Raw genomic sequence first — 21,025 nt, 5'->3', positions numbered from 1 at the left:
GTCACTAATTGCAATCTTATCTTCTATATCTGAAATTCTGTCCTCACATTGGGTCATTCTGCTGTGTAGACTTTCGGTGGAGTTTTTCATCTCCTGGAAATCTATTTGCATCTGTTTTATGGATTCCATTTGTTTCCTATATTGGGATTCCATCATGTTCCTGAGCTCCTCTCTAGATTTATTAATCATGTCTTGCACTAGGGGCACAATTTCTCCTGTTATCTGAGAAATTATTTCTGATTTCATTTTTTCTAGATCCCCTTTTGTTGCCAGTTCAGTGGGTCCAGGTGGTTGAGTATCAGAGTGTTCCATCTCATTTCCCTTTGGGGTTGCTGTAGGTGATCTGGAAGTCTGGTTTTGAGACTTATTTATTTTCTCATTTTGACTGGGAAAGGGGGCTGTTAGCACCTGCACGGATTACCTCCTCTGAGCTGGGAGAGGTAGGACAGGGGCCGGGAGCAGCAGTAGGGATGGTGACCCAAAATCTCTTTCCTGTGGGCTGGGAGCAGCAGGAGGGATGCTGACCGGGAAGCCCCTTCCTCTGGACCAGGAGCAGTTGGATGGCTGCTCAGAAGTCCCTACCTCTGGGCCAGGAGCAGCAGGACTCAGTACCTTGGTCTGGTGGTCTGGTGTCCTCTGCATCTTTGTAGTGTGGAACCAGGTGGCTGCCTGTCTGCAGCAGGGCGATTCGGTGTCTTCTGCGCAACTCGGGACCCCAGTAGGGCGTGTACAGACCTGCCTGTCTGCAGCGGGCTGATTCGGTGTCTTTCGCTTGACTCGGGACCTCTATAGGGCATGCACAGAGCTGCCTGTCTGCAGTGGGCTGATTTAGTGTGTTCCGCATGACTCGGGACCTCGGTAGGGCATGGGCAGTCCTGCCTGTCTGCAGTGGGGTGATTCGGCATCTTCCACACAACTAGGGACCTCGGTAGGGCATGCACAGACCTGCCTGTCTGCAGCAGGCTGATTCAGCGTGGTCCGTGTGACTCAGGACCTCGGTAGGGCTTGGGCAGACCTGCCTGTCTGCAGCGGGGTGATTCGGCGTCTTCCGTGTGACTCGGGACCTCGGTAGGGCGAGCACAGACCTGCCTCGACAATAAGCTTTCTAAGGGCAAGAATATTTGTCCACTGGTGTATTTTCAGCACTCCCAAGAGCCTGAACCTATAAAAGATGCTCAATGTATGTTAAATAAACAAAGGTGGAAATTTCCTAAAGAAGGTTACCATAAACAGGATGGATAACATTTCTTTAAAATGTTTATTTTTTGATTATACATATTTATAGGATACAGTGTGATTACTAGATACGTATACACAATATGTAATCAGGGTAATGAGAATTGCCATCTCCTTAAACATTTATCATTTGTTCATGTTGTATACATTTATCTACTTGTTAAAGCAGTTGTTCTATCCTAATTTGGATACCATATACATAACAATTACCCAACTAGCTGTTAACTTGCTAATAATATTCATGGATATATGAACATAGAAGCAATTTTAGGTAGCTTATTATTTTTCAAAAGAAATTAGCATGACTTCTACACTCTTATTTGGAAGGAACATATACAACTGCTCTCACCATCACATTACCAGTCTCTGTGACTCTCTTCAGAGCAGCATCTACCAAGAAGGCTTCCATTTGGAGCTACACAGAGAGAGGTATTATTTGGAAGGGTTATACAAAGCTCCATTACAAGAATAAAGGGTAGAAAAGGAAAATAACTAGGTGAACAAGGTTGCTGTCTGTGTAGAAACTGGGAAATGTCTCTCTTAACAGTGAGGGCAAGCTGCTAAGTAAAGTTAGTTCTCAGAATGCCACCTGAGTTTCATACTTCTTAGAGCATTTCATCCTTCTGGTTTTACCTGATATGACTGACAATTTGGGAAATTCAAAATAACTTTTTTTTCATTTCAGAGGGCTTCAGACATACATCTAATTATTCACTGTTTTGCTAGATTCTCCAATGGTACGAAAAATAAATACTGTTTTCCATTAATATTTAAATTATTTGAAGACAAATATATCCAATGTTCCCATGATTTGGCAACAGGTTATCTGCAAAAGAAGTTGTGAAATACTGTTAGGAAAATACTGCAGTAAACAAAGGTTTCTACCCTGTAAGACTTCTCAGAGACTTAACATGTTACATGTTTTACATATCAATTGTATTGGTGATTGATTCCACAACTCACTTTTGTGTACATCAACACAGTCCAAAGGACCACAGAGAAATAAATCCTGATCTATTTGCCAATCTGAATCTGTTTTTCAATTAGTGCTGTAGCAACTACTCATACTCCTCAATGGTGTAAAAGGAACTATAAACAAAAGTTAAATTTTTTTTTAAAAATTTATTTTATTGGTACATTTTAGGTATACTAGATAATGACATTCATCATTGGAAATCTGCACCTTCACATAATCTCTCTTGGTTCTTATTTTTTCCCCATTTCCCTGCACTCCCTTCAACCCCTCCATCACTCCCTATTTACAAAGACTTGGTTTCCATTTTTTCATTTTCTCATATTAATTCCATTCCCTTATTTCCTTTCCCCTACCCCTCCCACTTCCGCATCCCCTTTGCCCCTTTTCTTCCTATTTCACATTATCTATTATGCCTTTTAGTCCTTACTTACACTGTCAGTTTCTCACACTAGAGAAACTATTTGGTATTTACACATGAAACAAAAGTTAAATTTACCTCAGGGATTTTACAAAGACCCATACCTCCATATGAGTGCGACAGGTCATTTTTTTCTTTTAAATAATATGGATGAGAAATTCTCTAACTTATTGTTTTCTTTCAAGAAAAAAAGAGATGTATTATTAAGTAAGTTCTTTAATAAATGAATTCCATTCTTTGAATCTGTGACAAGTCTATTAGTATTTAAATTTAAAGATCATTTGTTTTTGTTTGTTTGCTTTTTGAGACAGGGTCTCACTATATAGGTCAGACTGGCCTTGAACTCACTATGTAACTCAAGCTGGCCTCGAACTCACAGGAATACTCGGATCCAGCTGCCTAAATCTCTCAAGTGCTGGGATTATAGGCATGTGTCACCATGCCTGGCTAAGATCATTTGCTTTTATGAGCATTATAAACACTGGGTGGCACTGTGTTTCACACACTTCTCTGCTGGTGGCAGTTCATGTGTCTCTTCAGGGAATGTTTGGTGATTGGCAATGAAGTGCCGGCGTATGTCAGGCACTGAGGCAAAGGCAGAGTCTTTTATCTTCATGGAGAGTCTTTTCTGAAGATTCTGTTTTGGAAATAAAGGCAATTTCTGCAAATAAAATTGGAGAAATTCCCCCAACTCTTTCAATTTAATTTTTATATTTCTCATTTGGTCCTCCCTGGAGATGGATGCCAATTTCTTAAGCATCTCTTTCATCATAACCTACCAAGTGTTTGTAAACAGGCAAATAGTCCCAAGACTATACTACACTACAACCCAACAGATTAATATCTTCTCACAGATTCATTTTCTAGGTTAGATGACTTAGCTTTATCTTACAAATTCTTCAGGTTTTCCCATTTCATTTTAAGGAACAAAGGGCAAAGATGCACAGAGGGGTTTCAAAAAGGCAAACCACAGGGGCTTCTGGGCTACCATCCCTCCCGCTGCTCCTGGTCCAGAGGTAGGGGCTTCTGAGCCGCCATTCCACTGCTCCTGGTCCAGAGGAAGGGGCTTCCTGGCCACCATCCCTCCCGCTGTTCCCAGCCAGGAGGAAAGGGCTTTTGAGCCACCTTCTGTCCTGCCGCTCCTGGCCCAGAGGAAGGGACTTTCAGGCCACCATCCCTACCGCCACTCCTGCCCTCTGGCCCACCTGTCCCAGCTCAGAGGAGGGGAACTGCACAGGCACCAACAGCACCCCGCCACGGCCCGCCAGTTGAAATGAGAAAACACATAAATAAGTCTCAAAATCAGACTTCCAGATCAACTACAGCAACCCCAAAGGGAAATGAGATGGAACACTCTGATACTCAACCACCTGGACCCACTGAACTGACAACAAAAGGGGATCTAGAAAAAATGAAATCAGAAATAATTTCTCAGATAACAGGAGAAACTGTGCTCCTAGTGCAAGACATGATTAATAAATCTAGAGAGGAGCTGAGGAACATGATGGAATCCCAAAACAAGAAACAAATGGATTCCATAAAACAGATGCAAATAGATTTGCAGGACATGAAAAACTCCACCGAAAGTCTACACAGCAGAAGGACCCAATGTGAGGACAGAATTTCAGATATAGAAGATAAAACTGCAATTAGTGACAAGGAAAAGAAAAATTGCTTCAAAATTATAAGGGAACATGAGAAATCAATACAGCAGCTGCTGGATGATGTAAAGAAGAATATTATAAGACTGATTGGAGTCAATGAAGAAATAGGAGAGAGTGCAGATGACATAAAAAATCTCTTCACAGAAATAATGTCAGAAAACTTCCCAAGCAGGGGAAAAGAGCTTGATATACAGATAAGTGAGGCATATAGGACTCCAAATAGCCTTGATCAAAAAAAATCTACACATAGGAATATAATTGTTAAGATTACAGAAACTCAACAGAAGAACAAAGTTCTCCAAGCAGTCAGAGAAAAGAAACAAATCACATACAAAGGAAAGCCCATCAGAATCACAGCACACTTCTCAACACAAACCATCAAGGCAAGAAGAGCTTGCAGTGACATATTCTAAGCCCTAAAAGAAAACAGCCTCCAACCCAGATTGATGTACCCTGCAAAACTATCTTTCAAAATGGATGGAGAAATAAGATACTTTCATGACAAAGAGCACCTTAGGAACTTCGTGAATACCGAATCAGTGCTTCAAAGAATTTTACACAATATCCTAGGAACAGACATTGAGGATCACAACCCCAGGAAGCAAAGCAGAATGAACCCATTGGCATGACAAGAAATTAAATATAAAGGAGGACAAGCCAAGAAAAAGAAAAAGTCATGGCAATGACAAGTCAATGCATTTCAATTATAACCATCAATGTTAATGGTCTCAATTCAACAATCAAAAGAAATAGACTGGCAGAATGGGTCAAGAAGCAAAATCCAACAATATGCTGCATACAAGAAACACACTTAATTCAAAGGGAAACTCATAGACTGAAAGTTAAAGGGTGGAAAACAATACTCCATGTCACAGGAACCCAAAAAAAAGTAGGAGTAGCTATCCTCTTTGCAGATCAAGTAGATTTCAAACCAACACTGATTAAGAGAGACAAAGAAGGACACTATATCCTTGTAAAGGGAAGAATCCAAGAGGAAGAGATGACAATCATAAATATCTATGCACCAAATACCAGTCCGCCCAACTATATAAAACAAATACTAATGGACATGAAAAGTCATATATGCACTAATACAATTGTAGTGGGGGGCCTCAGCACCCCACTGGCACAAGTAGATAGATCAATTAGACAAAAAATAAGTAATTAAATACTAGAACTCAATCGAACTCTTGAACAAATGAACTTAACAGATGTTTACAGAGTCTTCCACCCCACAAAATCAGAATGCACATTCTTCTCAGCTGCACATGGGGCATTCTCCAAAACAGACCACATACTCACATATAGAACATGTTTAAGTAAGTGAAAAAGGAATTGAACTTGTCCCTTGTATATTATCAGAACATAGTGCGATGAAATTGGAGATCCATAGCAAAAGAAACTCAAAAAATTTCATAAACATGTGGAAATTGAACAACACACTTCTGAATAACCAATGGGTCACACAGGAAATTAAAGAAGAAATCAGACAGTTCCTTCAATTAAATGACAATGACAATACAACATATCAGAATCTATGGGACATAATGAAAGCAGTCTTATGAGGGAAATTCATAGCAGTGAATAAACATATTAGGAAAATAGAACGAGCCCAATTAAACAACCTGATGCTGCACCTCAAGCTTCTAGAAAAAGAAGAACAGGACAACCCCAGAGCTCATACAAGTGAGGAAATTATAATGATCAGAGGAGAAATCAATGCAATGGAGACTAAGAGAACGATACAAAAAATCAATGAAGCAAAGAATTGGTTCTTTGAAGGAATCAACAAAATTGACAAACCCTTAGCCAACCTTGTCAGAAAAAGGAAAGAAAAGACCCAAATCCATGCAATTAGGAATGAAAAGGGTGAAGTTACAACAGACCCAGAAGAAATCCAGAGGATCATCAATACCTACTTCCAGAACCTATATGCCAATAAGATGGACAACACAGAAGAAATGGACAGATTCCTAGATACATATGAATTACCAAAGTTGAACGAAGAAGACCTAAAAATTCTGAACAACCCAATATCAACCAATGAAATTGAAAATGTCATTAAAAACTTATCAACTAAGAAAAGCCCGGGCCTGATGGCTTCACTGTTGAATTCTATATGACATTTAGAGAGGAACTGCTGCCACTACTGTTTAAACTCTTCAATGAAATTGAAAGGGAAGCAATACTCCCAAATTCATTCCTGAAAGCAAGCATCACCTTGATCCACAAAGCAGAGAAAGACCCAACTGAAAAAGAGAACTATAGGCCAATATCAGTAATGAACATAGATGCAAAAATTCTTAACAAGATAATGACAAACAGAATGCAGAAGATCATCAAGAAGATCATACACCCTGATCAAGTGGGATTCATCCCAGGGATGCAGGGATGGTTCAATATACAAAAATCAATCAATGTAATACACTATATCAATAGAGCCAAGGGCAAAAACCATATGATTATCTCCATAGATGCAGAAAAAGCATTTGACAAAATCCAACATGCATTTATGATAAAAACCCTACAAAAAACTGGAATAGATGGTCTCTACCTCAAACTGATAGAAGCCATCCATGAAAAACCAACAGCCAATAGCATACTAAATGGTCAGAAACTGAAATCCTTCACACTCAAATCAGGAACAAGACAAGGATGTCCACTATCACCACTCTTGTTCAATATAGTTCTGGAAACATCAGCCACAGCAATTGGACAAGAGAAAGCAATAAAAGGAATAAAAATAGGTAATGAAGGAGTCAAATTATCATTATTTGCAGATGACATGATATTCTATATAGAAGACTCCAAGAATTCCACCAGAAGTCTTCTAGACTTAATAACCAAATTCAGTCAAGGAGCCGGTCACAAGGTCAACACACAAAAATCAATAGATTTCCTGTACCCAAATGACAGACTCACTGAGAGAGAAATAGGGTAAAGAATTCCTTTCACAATAGCTTCCAAAAAACTGAAAGACCTAGGAATCATCCTAACGAAAGAAATCAAAGACCTCTTCTCTGAAAACTATAGCACTCTGAAAAGAGAGACTGAAGATGATCGCAGAAAATAGACAGACATCCCCTGCTCCTGGGTAGGAAGGATTAATAGAGTGAAAATGGCCATACTTCCAAAACTGCTATATAGATTTAATGCAATTCCAATTGAGATCCCAGAAGCATACTTCATGGATCTTGAGAAAACAATCCAAAAATTCATTTGGAACAAGAAGAGACCCAGAAGAGCAAAAGCAGTTCTAGGTAACAGAGACATGGCAGGGGGTATCACAATCCCCAACCTGCAACTATACTACAAAGCTACTGTGATAAAAACAGCATGGTACTGGCAAAGAAACAGACCTGAGGACCAGTGGAACAGATTAGAAGATGCAGAAACAACACCAGACTCACTCAGCCATCTCCTCTTCGATAAAGGAGCCAAACACCCTCACTGGAGGAAAGATAGCCTCTTTAATAAATGGTGCTGGAAAAAATGGGCTTCAACTTGCCAAAGATTAAAACTAGACCTGTATCTCTCACCATGCACTAAACTGAAATCAATATGGATTAAAGATCTAAATATTAAAACAGAAATGCTGAATCGCCTGGAACAGAGGTTAGGGAGAACTCTTGAATACATTGGTGTAGGAAAAGGTTTTATGAACCAAACCTCAGTTGCCCGTGAACTAGCACAAACAATCAACAAGTGGGATCTCTTCTTATTAAAAAGCTTCTGCACAGCAAGAGAAACCACCAGCAGTGTGAAGAGACAACCCACAATGTGGGAAAAAAATCTTCACCTGCTATTCCTCAGACAAAGGCCTACTATCTTGAATCTATAAAGATCTTAAAAATATCAGACCTCTCAAATTTAAAGACGAAATCCGAAAATGGGTATACGAAATGAACAGACATTTATTTCTCAGACAAAAAAGTAGAAATAGCAAACAAACATAAAAAAATGTTCAACATCACTGGTCATTCGAGAGATGCCAACGAAAACAATGCTGAGATTCTCACTCCAGAAAGAATGGCTGCTATCATGAAATCAACCAATAACAAATGCTGGCAGGGCTGTGGGGAAAGAGGAACCCTGCTCCACTGCTGGTGGGAGTGTAGACTGGTGCAAGCACTGTGGAAATCAGTATGGAGATACCTCAAAGAACTAGGAGTGGAAGTCCCATTTGGCCCAACTATTCCCCTGCTGGGTATCTTCCCCAAAGAATTAAACGAACCATACCACAGTGATATATGTGTAACCATGTTCACAGCAGCACAATTTCTAATAGCTAAAACTTGGAAACTGCCCAAATGCCCATCAACTGGAGACTGGATCAAGAAAATGTTTTTTTTTTTCTGAACAAAATGCAGTACTACTCAGCCATAAAAAATGAGAAATTAGAGACGTTTATAGCTAAATGGATGAACATTGAGGCAATACTGTTACGTGAAATAAACAGGACAGACGTGTGTAAATACTGAATAGTTTCTCTCATGTGAGAAACTGAAAGTGTATATAAGAACTATAAGGTATAATAGGTAATGTGAAATAGGAAGAAAAGGGGCAAAGGGGAAGGGGAAGTGGGAGGGGTAGGGGAAAGTAAAGAAGGGAATGGAATTAATATGAAAAAATGAAAAAATGGAAGCAAAGTCTTTGTAAATACGGAGGGATGGAGGGGTTGACGTGAGAGCAGGGGAATGGGGAAAAAATAAGAACCAAGAGAAATTTTGTAAAGGTTCAAATTTCCAATGATGAATGTCATTATACTGTATACCTAAAATGTACCAAAATAATAATAACAATAATAATAACAGAATAGCGGAACAGGGCCAGTGATTTAGCTCAGTGGTTCCACCGCCTGTCTCGCAAGAGGAAGGTCCCAAGTTCGATCCCTGGTACCCCCACCCGGCCAAATAGAGAACATTTAGTACTTATACTTATTAACTTGTTCTTATGACTATTTCTGTTGTTGTTTCTGTGCTTCAATGAGACAAGTTCTACATTTTAACATGATGTTAAATGTCACAGTAGAAGACAGAGCTACATAGAAATTTAGTCCTCTAATGAGGGAGTTTTTGATATGAATAGTCACCTGGAAGGAACTCAAATTAAACACATGGACGGAAATATAAAAATCTAGATCATTTCCAAATCAAAATTCAGCCAATCTGAAAGCCAGACTAATACGTTCTTAAATCTGTCAGCTATTTTACTAGATACTTCCAAGGCTTTTTAAGTGTACAACTGGGAAGCCTAGGAATAATCTCAGGGAACAATAGCAAAGAAAGGTTTCCTGATTAATTTCAAAGTTTTAGTACTTAAGAATTCTAAGAATGATCTTTTTCAAATAGGAAGGGGAAAGAGAGATGGAGGGAAGGGGAATGAAGGGGAGGGCAAGGGGATATAAAAAGGAGAGTTGGAAAAAAATGGAGATAGTGCTTTGCAAATGGAAAAGGGACCAATTGTTTAAAGTTGTAGAGAGGGAAGAAAGGGATCAGGGACAAAAAATGAATAAAGATGTGTTATGTACACATACCAACTCCCCATGATAAATGCTGTATCATGCACTGCAAACATACACTAATAAAAATAAAAATTAAAAAAGTTTAAAATATAGAAACATTGCATATTATGTTACATTAAATTCTTTTAAAATCTCTGCTATAGTTTGGATCTTAAATGAAAAGGTCCATGTGTTAAAGCCTTAGTCTCCATCTTAGTGTTCTTGGGAGATGGTAGAACCTTCAAGAGGTGGGGCTTTTTTGGAGGATTTCAGGTCACTGCAGACATGCCTCAAAAAGGATTATAGGACTACAGCCCTTTCTATCCTCTTTCACCTCTCAACCATGTGGTAGGCACTTTTCTCCATTATGAGTTTCCATCTTGATATGCTACCTCACCACAGGCCCAAAGAAATAGGGCCAATCAATCATGGACTGGAACCACTAAAACTTTAAGCCAAAATAAACCCTTTCCCACTGTAAGTTGATTAATTCAGCTATTTGTTATAGTGATGGAAAGCTAACATATTACTCCTTAAAATGAAAATTGGTATTATTTTAAAAAGAATATTACAGCAACATAGTCAACTATAGAAATAAGACTTTAACCTGTGGTTTTTCCAAAGCCTGTACTTACACAAATTGTTCATCATGATGCAGTCAGTATCAAAATGGTGAAATAAATGTCATACTGATAAAAAAACCCAATATGAAAACAGTTGTATCTCTTTAAATAATATATATCTATAAAAGTGCACAGATATACCTGAGACTTCAAAAACCTCTTTCATTCCAAGTTTTTCTCTTTTGCTTCACGTTTGTTTTGCTCCTCTTGATATCATGGACTCAGTTCATCATTTCCGCACAACTAGTTCACCAGATTACTAAATTCCCCAGTTTCTATGCTATGGTATCCAATACAGTAGCCACTTGCCAGGCAGAATTATTTACTTCAAAATGAAATAAAGTTAGAAGCCCAGTTCTCAATAACACTAGCCCTACTTTAAGCGCTCAATAGTTAGGAGGCTACCATATACAAAATGTTTCTATCATCACAGAAGGTTCTATTGGAATAGCATAGCTTCTCAGGGTCTGTGGGGGTTTATATGAAACAAAAGGTTCTATACTACTATACAGTAAGTAGTATTGTTATCATATTATAGAAAACTAGCTCCATTCCCAAAGTACAAAATTTTAATGGTGGAGGCTAGTTTTGGAGGATATTCAGAGTCAGATCTAGGAACGACACTCTCTGAGGTAGGGATTTCTGGGCTCCAAGTCTTATAAATGGGCATCTGAGCAGCCAGTTGACATCTGAAAACCTATCAATCAAAGCATAAATTTAGAATTACATGGGCATAGTGGCCAAAAATTTTATTTACCAGGATATTAGGGTGCTGGTGAACATCCTGAGATACCAACTTTTAGGAATCTAAGACAAGAATCCAGGTAGCTAAGCAGAAATATAAAGAACTTTTAGTGAACAGGTCCTCTTTGGCTCCTTCTGAGCTTACAATTGAGACTAGGGCTGCCCTAAAGCTCGAATGTGTGCATAGATTACTTGAAGTTTTATGAAAGAAAGTGTACTAAGGTCAGAGATTTGCTCTACCTGTGCTTGAACTGGGACAAGATAGCCAGATATTTGTGGAGACTTGGAATGGGGATATGGCAGTTTCTGAGTACTATGATTAGTAGTGCAGGCTTCACAGTGCTATTAAGTAAATACAATCTCCTCTCTAATAGAATGTTGCAGCAGTTAGCAGAAATACACCACACATGAAAAGACAGGCGTGGCCATCTTCCTGCCTGCCAGCCAAGGTGCTACAGGGCACTCTTACAATACACACTTAAATGTTAACCTCCCCATTTACTTTATATATTTCCTACAAAATAAGGTGAGCCATAAACATGTATTAATAACAAGGACTTTTTATTGAAATTCACTTTCTTCTAGACACTATACTTGTACTATCAGTTGTAATGCTCATAACAATCCAATGAGGTAGACTCTCATAAGGAGGCATGGAGGGGTTAAGAAAGTAGTCTAGTGGGTCAGGGATTTAGTTCAGTGGCACCATGCCTGCCTTGCAAGTACAAGGTCCTGAGCTCGATCCCCGGTACCAAAAAAAAGTAGTCTAGTTTATTTGGTAGCAGTTACCATGGTAAGGCAGGTAGAGTCTAGAGAGAATATGAATTCAGAGGATTTAGGGTAGGGCAAGACAGACATCAAAGGTCAAGTTCAGGAGTCCTGGTGAGTTGTGAAGCTAGATTGCAGGCATTCTCATTCTTTCTTCCCAGTCCTGTGGAACTGTTTTCCACTGAACAGTCTTTTCATTGAAATCTGAATGATTCCCTTCTTTATCAGCTCTTTTTCAGCTCTAAAAGTCTTCCCCTAACCCTGCTCATTTCCATTCCCATCCAACTTCTTCAGAGTGTAGTCATTTCTGCCTCCCTCCTTTCACTGTCCATTCACTCCTCCACAAACTGTGGTTAGTTTCTTCTTATCCAATGAACCAAAACACTTTATTCAAACTATAATCTCTACTGATGGTCTCCAAATCCAGGGCTATCATTGTGTCTTACTGATTTTCAGCCTTTGACATTGATGCTGACATGATATAATACTAGCAAAAGGACAAGTCCTTCTCCTGTTCCACTTCTGTGCTTGAAATAGTTCTTTTCTTGACTTCTGTTCATTTTTCCTCTGACTACTTCTTTGCAGTCCACTTTCTTCTTCCCCCTTCATTCCTAGTTCTTTCCTCAGGTAAAGTCTCTAAAATATTCCCTACTGGTGATCTGACATACTCTGCTATCTTCAACACTGAATTCTGACATCTCAATTTCTGGCCTGGTCATTTCTCTCCAGATTTATCATTCCAATCATTTACACAGTTTTAAACAACTTTAAAAAACACTTCAGAGAATATATTCATTGACTTCCCAAGGGTAAGCAGCATTTTCAGCATGTTGGTGGTACTGCTACTCCTTTCTTTTAGAATACAACTGAGAGATTCAGTGACTCATAGGCCTGCCAAATTCAGGGACAAAGACCGACCTGTTGTTATGAGTGACTGAGTGATCAGTTGCTTCAGGAACTGTGGGAATTTTGCAATTAGGGGCCTAGCAGTTGTCAGTTACCAAGAGTTTATTAGAGAAGTGTTTGTACTTGTGTTTCTAAAACTTTACTGGGGATCTTATTAAACACCAAGGGACCCTATTAGAAATTCAGATTCTGCTTCTGTGGCCGAACAGAAGAATAGGCATTGTGAGTATCAATTTCTAACCAACTCCAAAGCATTGGTTAATGCTATTTATCCCTGGATCAAACTCTAAATAGCAAGGTTTGAAAGGACTAGAATAAGTGATTTGTTGGGTACTACAAGGTAGGTAATAAATGTGAGTATTGGCGTTGGGATATGAGAAACTAATAGGTGTATCAGATCAGTGATAGAGGCACCTGCATGGATCCAGTGATTTATTTGTGGTCCTGTGGTGTCTGAGAATTTTGTGACTGAAGTCTGTCTGACTTATGGTTAGAAGTTATGAATGGTTCTGGAAGTCTGGGTGATTAGTGTTTGGATATGTCGATTAATGATTGAAAAGCTTGACAAGTTTCAGTGACTTGCAGCTTCTAATAATAGTTTTGGGGTCCACTAATATCATGTCATTGGAGTTTTTTAGAAGTTCATTAGTTGAAGGGGATTTGTTAGGGGGAGTCTGTTGCTGAGGACTTCTTAGTATTTTAACAACCTAAGGAATCTGTGTCATTTTTTAGAGAGGTCATCCATATCTACTGTAATTAATTTTAAAAGGTCATGACCTATTTCTGTGATTCTTGATTGCTTTAATTTCTTCAAAACCTTTATCAGTTTTTGGCTTTATATTTATTGTCTATCTCCTCCCCACTAGAATATAAACCAGAAGACGGTGATTTTCTTAGTTTTGGTTTGTGCTTAATCTCCAACACCTGGAACAATGTCTTACATATGTAGGTATATCATGTGTTTTGAATAAACAAGAAGAATATAATACATATAATCTCAACGTATGCATTCTAATTTGTAAAAAGTAAATAATTTCAGTAAGTACATATTATCAATAAATTAATACTCTCTAACTGCCTTCTGAATGTAGCAGCTCTTCACAAATCCAACAGATTTCCCACATTCAGCTATCAAAGGCAGTGCTCTTAACCTTTTCTGCAGTTTGGAATCATATGAGAGCTCTTGATTTAATCATCATTAGGAGTGGCTGGGACACTGGGAACTTTAATTCAGTGTGCAGCCAAGGTTCAGGACCATTGATCTAAAACCTGTTCCTTTAAATCTGTTTACTCCTTATGCATTTCCCCTATAGCAGTGGTGGTGAACCTATGGCATATGTGCAGCCAGCTATTTGTTACTGAAAGCTCTAAAAGGTTCGCCATCACTGCCCTATAGCTAATAGCCTCAATAGCCTCAACATACTCAACAGTCTCTTCTCATTTCTCTAAGGAAATGTCTTTTTAGTGTTTTTTTTCTTTTTCTTTCAATACATTTAATACAAATTTGTATGCACAACTCTCTTTCATTAGAACCCTTTAAATAGAAAAGAGTCATTTTAGACACAAGCCATTTTTAGGGAGCAAACCCAAAAGGTATTTAAATCATTTTGAAAAGGTTCAAATAGAAAGTAATTTATCATCAATATGATTTAATAGCAATTTTTGTATATTAAAGGCTTAGAGAAAACAGAATACCACTCTGGCTGGTAAAGAATGAATTTACTAAGTTTGAAAGGATACAAAACAAGAGAGGGGAAAAAAATCAAACACTAAAATGTCACTAAGAAGTCAGACAAACTCCATCACTTGCTTTATATGATCAATTCAGGCAACGGTAGCATTACTGCGCCCTGTGACACAGCTGAATTGAATTTATCTCCATTTTCAAAAAGGGATCCAATTATGTCAAAAGCCTTTGAAGCAGAGGATTTCTTTAGATTATCTTCTGTTAAGCAACCCTGGCACCCCTTGTTTAGAGGATAACATGGAGGCTTAAAAACTGGTTGTAAAGAAACATGGCTCAAAAAAAAAAAAAGGTGAATAAATTCTTTTAAAGAGCCAATGGACTAAATCTTTCAGTATTGATATCTAGTTAACGACACTCTATAGTTTTGTTTTCAGTAATAAAATGTGTAGACTTTACATATTTAACCTTAGAAAAAAAGAATTATGTTAAAGGCATTTAGCCAGGTAAATTCTAATAATCCAGAAAGAGAGGCTACTCTTTGAGGGCCCTATTTCAACTAAGAGATATGCTAGAGACTGTAAACATTTTTCTGTTTTTTTTCTTCTAAGATGATAATGCTTCTTGGGCTTCTTTATAAATTTTCCACAAGAGGACCACTTACAAAAGCTTTGTAACAATAAATACCCTGACTCTTGACATACAGAAAGACCGAATACCAATGTAGTCCATACAGACAGCAGTGCCATAGTTATATGGCATTTTCCACACAGGAAAAATAATTATCATTGGAGTGCATGTCTGGGGAAAAGAAAAAAGAAAAACAAAAACACTCAAACTCATTGTTTGAATCCCTTTTTGTAATAATATTTACACGGTGAAAACAATAAAATGGGAAGGTGAGTTTGATCAGTTCTATTTCAATTTTTACAGTTTAGAGGTTACAATAAAAATAATACTCTAAAAAATGAACAGAGCCTGAATGTCAAGGGGAAAGATGTATAACCAAATCAGTGCTTAGGAAGGTCATTATGTAGTTAATTTTACAGTTTTAAATAAGTTGTTAAATAGGATTGCCTCAAATGGTATTTGGGCTAGTATTATACAGTACTATATCAGGGCATAAAATATGCCAATCATTGTGGTTATAGAACAGCTTAATTTAAAATTTAAATGAATTTCTAATGAGTTCTTAACTAGGGTAGAAACAAATGAGCTTAACATTGATGGAAATTTTTAGCTTTTGAGTCACAAATTTACAATTGAGGGTAATAAACTAAATATTTAATACAGTTTGGTGACATATTTTGTTGGCTTAAATTATATTATTTTGCGAATTATAGGTCAAAACTCACCTATATTAATTCAAAATTTGCTTCAAAAGAGAAAATAATCCTAAAAATCAAAGTCTGATCTTTTGAATGGATCAAGAAAGATAGAAAAATAGTAATGACTTCTACTGCACTGTGGGGTTGCGCTTCAGTCAGTTGAAGACACTGTGCCTATTCTATCTGTGAACTGTTAATTCAATCTGAACATTATGCTTACTCTATATAAGCACTCATTGTTTAGAGCTGAAAATATCAAACACACCTTCTTTCTTAGCGCCTTCTCTCTTTGGCAAAACTATGATGTCAGCCTCTGACTTCCAGTTGTGTATTTCCACAGATATAGTAAACCTAAAACATATCTACTTTAGCTTATTTATGATAAACAAAATAATAATAAAATCCACAGGGTTCTTATTCACAATTTTTTAAAAAAAGCAATACACTTAAAGTTATTTCTAAAGAGAAATAAAGTAAGGAAATTTAAAAATGCAAAACAAAAGTAAGATGTGCGAGGTCTCTGTAGTAGTACTGCTGGCTATGAAGATGATGTCTTTCTATGTACCCAGCATGGGTTAAACTTAGATCATTAACTGAAAAAAATCATTCAGCACAGGCAACATTTTGCCCTCTTCAGCCTGTCACTAAAACCCAGAAACAACATATTTCTATCATATGACAAACGTATTTGAACTCTTAAACATCTCCCGAACAGAAAAACTAAATTTATAAACATAACACTGAGAAAAAGCTCTTACTTTCCTTTAGATAGATTTTTAGCTAATTATTATACATGTAGTATTTTCTTTAAGTGGACTTGAGGGCAAAATATGATACAGTATACATTTCTCTAAGACTATATATGTGAGAAATTTTATGTGAGGCCCAAAGTAATAGAGGTCTATGAGCAGGCATCAATCAAGAAGCACTTTTCTCCTTAGGTCACTACTAAAATTTGTGCCTCACAAGGATATAATATTCAATGTGGAATCTTTGTTCAAATGCTATTTTTTTGTTATAAAATCTAGGGCACCTCACCCTTTTTTCAATTTTCAATTTAACATTTATTTTAGAAATTAAATGCATTACTGCATAGAAGATTTCTGTCAAAACTGCTTAGTCAACTACTACCAAAATATGGTTTCATGTAAGGGAACAATTAGTAGGTTTTCAGAAAAAATGTTTTGGTATGCTCGTGGTGAGTCATGTGAGGAGGAAACATTTGATACTTAAAATTTCCAGAACCTCCAACTTTCACCTTTATCCCTCTTAAAATTATTGTCATGAGAAAACATAAACAAGCAATCTTTTAAACAAATACAATCTTGAATCTCATATTAAACAAAAACAAGTGAATAATTGTAACAATGACAACAAAAACACTGGCATTCTGCAATTAAACACTGTAAAACAAAAAACCCTGGCATAATATCAATATTATCACCCTCGCTGATAAAAACCATCTGTGACTGGGAGGAGGGATAATTCAATCAACTCAGGGAAAAGGCTAGTTATTGTAAAATCTTCTCAGGAAAGTTTAGCTTGGGACTGCAGTTCTCTATTAGGCAGATTTGTGGTCCAACAATGAATTCATGTAAAGCTAAGCTTTAACCTCAGTTAGAAAAAACCATGTTTTCTGGAGCTTACTTTAAGAAACTGCCTGGCATATGAACACTTGGCCTTTGTGCCTCCTGTAGGAAATAATGTTCCCCACACAGCACTAAAAGTTTAAAAAGATGTACTCTTATCCAAAACAAAACAAACACCTCCCATCCAAAACAAACCCAGGCAACTTATATAGTTAACATTTCTAATTCCTACATTCTTGCTGTTAGAAAACAAGTGAGAATGCACTACTGGAGGCAGAACAAACGTTGCAGGGGAGCTGCTGGTATAATCTCTTAAATTAAAGTATCTGTTCACTGCAGTTCAAAGCCAGCTCCTGATGTAATCAATAAGAAATGTTTTTCCTTTTTTAAACTGTATCTAAAAGAGATAATTCCCCACTCTGAAATTAGTACAAGGGTAAAAGAAACGCAAATTAGCTACGATCTATTTCAAGCACAGCACCTCCAGAAGATTCACACACACGATTTGGTGTTTCATGTTGGTTTTCCTTTCATACTTTTAAGGCAGTAGTTTCCACAGGTCAGTTCAGAGATAAGAAGCATGGTTCATGACAGTTTATTTTGTAACTCCTATTTGTTCTCTGGGAATATCTCACTTCATTTCCTGAAATTAGTGCTTTTTGGTTCAGAACTCCAAGGCTGAGATGGTGCCTTGGGCTCTTCCTGGCACAGATGGTCTGCAGGTGGCGCTCTTTCTTCAGGTCTCACTCTCAGGAGCAGGGTTCACCTCGTCTTCTCCAGGTTTCTACTCCAAAGTCATCAAGTTTGTAGGAACGTGTTATTTGTTGCTTTGGCAGGCTACACTCAAATGCTTAAACCACAGCATTGCATTCATCCTACTGCCAGCTTGAAACTTGTATGAATTTCCCTTTTCAGAATCGGTCAGCAGGAAGAGGTCTGGATGTTCTGTGTCATCAGCCATCATCACCATCCATCCTACTGCTGACACATTCTTATTTGATGTCAATTTGAAATGTTTACGTTCTGTAGCCTTCAGAGACTTGGCAGCATAGTAAAAAAGCTGTGTTCCACACCAGGCTGCCCAATATTTTCTCCAAGATGCCACTGTTGGCTTTTTGCCTTCATTTAACAAAGTTTTCCTCCTGAGAACACCTTGACTAGTAACCACTCCTGGATATAAATGTACTGCCAAATCTTCTGACTCTGCAGAACTGCTGGCCTTCATGTGGCTTCGACAGCCATTTCGTGCCACTCTTGTCACTGGGCCGAGAGAATGATATAATCTGTTCCTTTCAAAAGCAGGCCATGAGGTCTCCTCACTTACTTTAGAACCAACACTTCTACCTATTGATATTCCACTAGAAAGAGTGGAACTTTCAGCTTGGTCTCAAGATGGTGCATGAGGCTTCATGATGCTATCTATCATCTAACAGATGTCTTGGCCCTGCATTTGGGAACATTACACTCTTAAACTCTGCTGTGTTCATTTTATGAATGACATTATAACCCAAGCTGGGGCACTTTCTGTGTCCATGTGGAATCAGGTTCCAAGGGGATGGAGGTGTCTGTGGCAGCAAGGCTCCTTCAGCCACTATACTTTTTCTTCCACTCTGTGGTGATGCGCCTACTTCAGGACCTACTAAGTCTTCCCTGGAAGCAGCAGACCGTGGTGTGCTTGTCCCTGGTTCTATCTTTAACGAGAGCTTGTAATTATCATCTTCCACAAATTTTTGTAGTTCTTCTATATACTGAACAGAGTTCAGATATTTTTGGATGTGAGGCAACATGGGACTATCATATTCACAGGACTGCTGTAAATCAGAAATTATCCGAAGGATGTTATTCATTACATTTGTTCTTTGCTCATTCTCTAGAATGCTGCCAGTTGATGGATATGCTGAATCAATGTATGTTAAATCTGACAAATAGATACCTAATAGGGAATGCAAGGTGTCATCTTTAAGGTACTTATATAGTCTCTCAGTGTTTTGTAGCTATCTTCTTTACTCATTACATACTCTTATTTTTCAAAGGTAGTTTTGTCTTTTCAACTTAATAATGCCCATGTTTTAGTTAACATGAAAATTGGGGCACTCTGTATGCCAGACACCACTGCCATAAGTGCATGAAGATTATTCAGCTCATACAGTTTCTTAGCAGTTTTAATATAATGGCTCAGAACTTCTGCTCTAATTTTTAATGTTTGAGCATGAAGAATCTCTCTAACAACCCAAAAGCTCACGATTAAATCTTCTTGTGAAGACAACTGCATTTGGTGCAGAACTATATTTTTCTTTTTTATTCCATCCACAACTTGAGAGTTCATCTGGCTGAATAGCTTTAAATACTGGGATATCCATTAGTGTTATCTGACCCAAATTTTCTTCTGGTGTAACCTTAAGAACATCAAATACCACCACATCAAAGCTTTTCTTCAGTTCAGAACCTTTGTCACTTAATGATTCAGAGCTGCTACTTTTCTCAGAAGCAGTAGCTGGAATATTAACATTGCTTGCCTATCGGTTCATTAGGTCCATGCTTCCCTCATCAGTCCCTGACCCTATGTCAGCAGCAACAGAGGACTGATTACTTCATGTCCAGTGCCACAGATAGATTATTTCTGGCAGCCGAAGCAGTTGCCTTGGAGGATGGAAGGGCGACGCAGGCCTCACACTCTGTCACTGCCACAGCCACTGGGGGTCTTTTTAGTGTTTTTTGGTTTTTTTGGTACCAGGGATCGAACTCAGATCCTTGCGCTTGCGAGGCAGACGGCGTAATGACTGAGCTAGATCCCTGGCTTTTTAGTGTGTTTTTATTGTCACTTTCACTGCCTAGTTCATAAACTTTGCCATCTCCCCTTTCTTTCTAAATGCACGGATGTATAGTCTGTATACAGTAATATGTGCAACTCTACATGTAACTTGATGAATTTTTGCTTATGGAGCCACCATGCAGACCACGATGCAGAATATTTCCACCACCTTAAAAAGTTTCTCTGCGATCTTCCTAGTAAACTGAGTATTTTTAAGTGGCATAAGGTAAGCTTATTTTGAAACTTTAAATAAATGGAATCATTTATGTATCTTTTTGTGTCTGGCTTCTTTCACATAATGCTTTCAAGATTCAGCCTTGTTATAGGCATCAAGCCTCCATCCTTTTTTCATTTTATTAGTACACTACAATTATCCATTTTTTTATTCATGGATATCTGATTTGTCTCTTGTTTGAGACTACTACCGATAAAATTTCAGTGGATATTTTTTCAAGTCTTTTTATGAAAGTATGCCTTATTTCTCTTGGAAATACCTAGAAGTGGAACTGCTAGAAACTAAGGCAGACATGCATTTAACTTTATTAGAAACTGCATCAGCCTCAAACCCATCCTCTGGATATAATCTGTGTACTACTAGATACCCACTACTAGAGGAATCCATTTGATGGATGACTATGCCAGATCCTCTCTTGCTCTCTATCTTGTTCTTTATAGATAAAGCCCAAATTCCTTAGGTGGCACTGAAAAAATTTTTTTTGCTGGTGGTGCAGAATGAAAACATGGCCTTCACACTGGGCTATATATATATCCCCA

General features: G+C 37.9%; 1 protein-coding gene and 1 pseudogene across 9 annotated transcripts in view; both read right to left on the bottom strand.

Moving 5' to 3' along the window:
- The window catches only part of Dock3 (dedicator of cytokinesis 3), a 633,495-nt gene that overhangs the window by 237,922 nt on the left and 374,548 nt on the right, over positions 1-21,025 (bottom strand). The gene's annotated exons all lie outside the window — the stretch shown is intronic.
- Positions 2,074-21,025, bottom strand: part of LOC147825219 (ras-specific guanine nucleotide-releasing factor RalGPS2 pseudogene) — a 31,901-nt pseudogene continuing 12,949 nt past the window's right edge. The window contains exon 1 of the transcript XR_015441101.1: positions 2,074-21,025. This exon is cut by the window's right edge and continues 12,949 nt beyond it. The product of XR_015441101.1 is annotated as a ras-specific guanine nucleotide-releasing factor RalGPS2 pseudogene (transcript).

This window comes from Heterocephalus glaber, unplaced genomic scaffold, assembly GCF_053883595.1.
Source record: "Heterocephalus glaber isolate CG9 unplaced genomic scaffold, H.glaber_assembly_v1.0 deba00001504, whole genome shotgun sequence".
NCBI classification, from domain to species: Eukaryota; Metazoa; Chordata; class Mammalia; order Rodentia; family Bathyergidae; genus Heterocephalus; species Heterocephalus glaber.
This window is presented reverse-complemented; position numbering and strand designations above follow the sequence as displayed.